This window comes from Mus pahari, chromosome 23 (genome assembly GCF_900095145.1).
Source record: "Mus pahari chromosome 23, PAHARI_EIJ_v1.1, whole genome shotgun sequence".
NCBI classification, from domain to species: domain Eukaryota; kingdom Metazoa; phylum Chordata; class Mammalia; order Rodentia; family Muridae; genus Mus; species Mus pahari.
This window is the reverse complement of record NC_034612.1, coordinates 30939121-30943670: the sequence shown is the minus strand read 5'-3', so window position 1 is coordinate 30943670 and position 4550 is coordinate 30939121.

The following is a 4550-nucleotide window of genomic DNA, read 5'->3' as shown; positions in this document are numbered from 1 at the left end:
TTTGAGGGCTATGCAGTCCTGGCCTCGAGCAGTGGTCCACCAGATGTCCCTGGGCTTCCTCCGTCCCTCAGCTGAGCACAGGAAGACAGGCCTATGAGGCTTCGGCAGGTGTCCGAGGGCAGCTGAACAGTTTCCAATTCCACAGGTTAACTCTCACACTCTCATTTCTCTTTCGTTTTGACCTTTGAGGCTTCCTTACTTTGCTCAGTGACAATTCAGATTTCTTTGTGCAGCATTTTTAATTTTTGTGGTACCACAATTCACTAATTCTACCTTCATCACCAACATCCTCTCTGTCACCACCACTGTCACTACTGTCACCACCACCATCACTGTTATCACTATTGTCACCATCACCACTGTCACCATTGTCACCATCACCACTGTCACCATTGTCACCATCACCATCTCCACTGTCATCATCTACACTGTCACCCTCACCACTGTCACCCTAATCACTGTCACCATCACCACCCTCACTATCACCACCACCATTACCACCACCATCACTGTCATCACACTGTCACCATCACTGTCACCACCACCACCATCATCACCATCACCACAGGCACCATCATTGCCATCGCTGTCATCACCATCTTCACAAAAGCCATCACCGTTACCACCATCTGGACTCTACCTTGGACGCGCTAAGATTACAGGTTTGCGCTGCCACCTCTGGCTTTTTGACATGACACGGGCAATAAAATTCAAATCCAGGTCCTCGTGCTTGTACAGCAAGCACTTTATCCACTGGACCACCCCAAATCCCAGCTAAACCTTTCTCTTTGCAAACTGGTTTAAAATTTATCAAGGTCCACTTCTTAGATGATTGTTATTTAGTACATGTGTATATGTCTCTCTGTGTGTACTTATATGTATATATGTGTATGCATGTATGTACGTGTACATGTGTGTATGTGCATACATGTGTATGTATACATGTGTGTGCATATGTTTATATGTATATATGTGTGTGCATATATGTATATGTGTGTGTGTGTGTGTGTGTGTGTGTACCCACAGACAGACAATTGTGGGCTACCCAATGTGAATGCTAGAAACTGAATTCAGATTCTCTGCAACAGCGGTACATATTCTCTCTTTATTACTTTAGTTTTACATGTACAGGCATTTTGCCTACATGTATGCCTGTGAGCCATGTACATGCCCGGTGCCTGCTGAGGCATTAGATCCCATAAAACTGGAGTTACAGATAGTTACAAGCTGCTGTATGGACGCTGAGACTGGAACCTGGGTCCAGAGAGAAAAACAGCCAGTTTTCTTAATTACTGAGCCATCTCTCCAACCCCAAGGCTCCATTTTTGTCCTGATTGATTTACAGATAAGAAAAGCATGTTTCAGCGATGTTAAATGACTCATCCCAAGTCACACATCCCTAAATGGTAAAGCAAAGCTTCCAAACTCTCATACATGCCCTGAACCCACAGACTATATGAAGCAGGCAGTAGGTCAGGCTTCCTGTCCAGGTTCTGCTATTAACAAACCACACTTACACCTAAGAATCACTGGTAGTGCTTGGAACTCAGCATTCTTGGGGGTGGGGGTATGGTATGTTTGAGTGTGTGTGTGTGTGTGTGTGTGTGTGTGTGTGTGTGTGTGAATATGTACCTGTAGTGTGTGCGCACACACATATGTGAATGTAGGTATGTGGATGTCTGAGATCAACTTTAAATATCTTTCTTCAATCATTCCCCTTTCTTTCTTTTTGATCCAGTTATGGTTAGCTTCAGTTGTCATTTGACAGATTTGGGGGAAAAGGAATCAGACTGGCCTGTGAGAATCGTCTGTAGACCAATGTAATGTAGGCGGGCCCAGCCCATTGTGGGCAGTGCCAGCCCTGGGCAGGTGGCCCTGGGTTTTATAAGAAAGCTAGCTGAGGAGGAGCCAGAGCAAGCAAGTCAGTGGGCAGTTAGTATTCCTCGGTCTCTGCTTCAAGCTCTTGCCTTGAGTTCCTGCCTTGGCTTCCAGTGGTGGTAAACTGTAACCTGTAAGCTAAAATAAACCCTTTCCTCTCCAAGTTGCTTTTGGTCATGGTCTGTCATCACGACTACAGAATAGCAAATTAGACACAGGAGAACCTGAAACTCATTGATTCAGCTGGTCTGGCTGGCCAGTACACTCCAAGGATGATTCATACTCTCTCTCTCTCTCTCTCTCTCTCTCTCTCTCTCTCTCTCTCTCTCTCTCTCTCTCTCTCTGCCTTCCCCTGTCCTGCACTAGGGATTGGAGCCACGCACTACCACCCTGGACATTTTCCATAGGCGCTGGGGATCTGAAGTCAGGGCTCCACACTTGCTCTGAAGGCACTTTACTGAGCCAGCCATCTCTCCAGCCCGCCGATTGTTTTATTAGAGCTACCCTGCCCATTCCTCTCTCCCAGTGGTGTGGAGAGAACAGATGACATCAGATAATGTATGTAAAGCACTTTAGAAATTACAGCATGCCATATAAATGCTAGGGGTAATTAAGAGACTATTATGGAGTGCATGGATACACGTGTTTATTTCAAGCACTTTAGCCTTTTAGCAAATGTGAAGGATATGGCCAGAACTCCTGTCAAAATCCCAAATTAGATACTATCAACAGTATATAATTTCTCCCATAAAACACCACAATGTGTCACTAAAAAAAAAAGCTAAATGGTCCTTTAAAATAGTTAATGATTCTATAAACACCGGCATCAAGCTATTTATAAAGTTATTTGTAAATGTCTGGAGCATTTGCTGAAAACTGTGAATTAATTTAGGTTTTAAAAACTGAATAAGGTATGAACTCTAGTCCATGAGTTCAGATTCCCCTATTTTCTGTCTTAGAAACATATTCTTAGGTGTCATGGCACACACCTGTGATCCTAGCACTTAGGAAGCAAAGGCGGGAAGATCAGGAGATCAAAGTCATACTTGGCTGTAATTTGCCCAGCTTGAGATAAATGAGACCTCACTTAAAAAACAATAAACCGTGGCCTGGGGTGATACTTCAGTGGGTAAGGCATTGGCTTCAAAGGAGTGAGGACCTGTGTTCAGATTAGCTAGAATCCACACACAGCCGGATGCAGTAGCAAGCATCTGTACTCCAAGCAAGACGGGAAGTGAAGATGGGCTGCCTGCAGTTTCTGAGCCAGCTACCCCAGCATATGCAATGGCAAACAATAAGAAACCTTGCCTCACACAAGGTGGAAGGGTCAACACCAAAGGTTGTCTTCTGTTTGTAATAGAAAGTGGGATCTGGAACAGGTACACATACTGAAAAAAACAAAACAAAAAACAAAAAAACAAACAAAAAAAAAAACAACAACTTTTTGAGACAGAGTCAGGCTTTAGTCCAGGCTATATTTTCCTGTCTCGGGCTCTCTCAATACTGGGATTATATCACACAAGCCTGACCTCCTCTCGCAACATCCTCTCTAGCCAAGAAGACGAGTTACTATGTAGCCCTGGCTGGCTTCAAACTCATCTCAATTCTCTTGCTTCTGTAAAGATTCTCCATGCAGCACCAACACCCTTCAGACACCACATTGTAGACCACTATACCACATCAAACTTCCTACGAGTGATTATGACAAACACGGATGTGTGTGTGTGTGTGTGTGTGTGTGTGTATGCCAGTGCACATACATGCAAAGGCCAAGAGGTTGCTCTACTGCTCTCCTCTGTAATGTTAAGCTTATCATCGGGGCTAGGATAGCTGCCCGGTAAGTTACTGGAATTGGTCTTATCTTGGGTTCTCCAAAGCTGCGGTTACAGGCACAACTGGGAATTTGAATTCATGTCCTCACGCTTCCACAGTCCTTTCCTACTGAACCATCTCCCCTTAATCACATTTTAAGAAAGTGCCTAGGGAGACCCATACAATCATTTTTGTTTGTTTTCTCCTTATTTGGGGCCCATGTAACACTCCAAGCAGCTTTTGTTTGAAAATGATGACCCACCCTCCTTCAGTGTTTTTGGAAGGAAAACGACTGAGCTTTCGCCCGAAACTTAAGAGCAGGAGGACCTCACCGCTATTTCCCAACTTTGCAGCCACGTCTTGGGCTCAAAGCCGGACCAACCTGGGAACCAAGGCAGAAAGTCACTCTGTACACCTGGCACTTTTGGCCACGCCTCATCTTCCACAACTTCCAATCCCAAGCGTAGTTATTGTGACTGACAAACGCTCAGAGCACTTCTAATTGGCCGCGAAGGGCTGCAGCTCCTCCTCCTCAATGGCCCCACCTCCCTTTCATTCTGAAAGAAAGAAGTTTGCTCAGCAGTCCAATAAGAAGCTCCCTCATCGAAAAGATCCCGCCTTTTTCGGCACCGGCTCCGCCCCAAGGACCACAAGAGTGCCCGCCTCCTCCAAGGCACGCTTGTCCAATAAAAAAGCGCGCTGCCCAAGATAGAAGACTTCTCAACCAATAAAAGAGTTTCTGCGCGGCGCCGCCCCGCCCTCCGCGCCTTCCCCTCCGCCCCTCAGCCGGCCGGGCGAGTGAGGGCCTCGGGGCGGCGGCGGCGGACGCAGCCTGAGGGAGCGGCGGGCGGGGCGGCGCC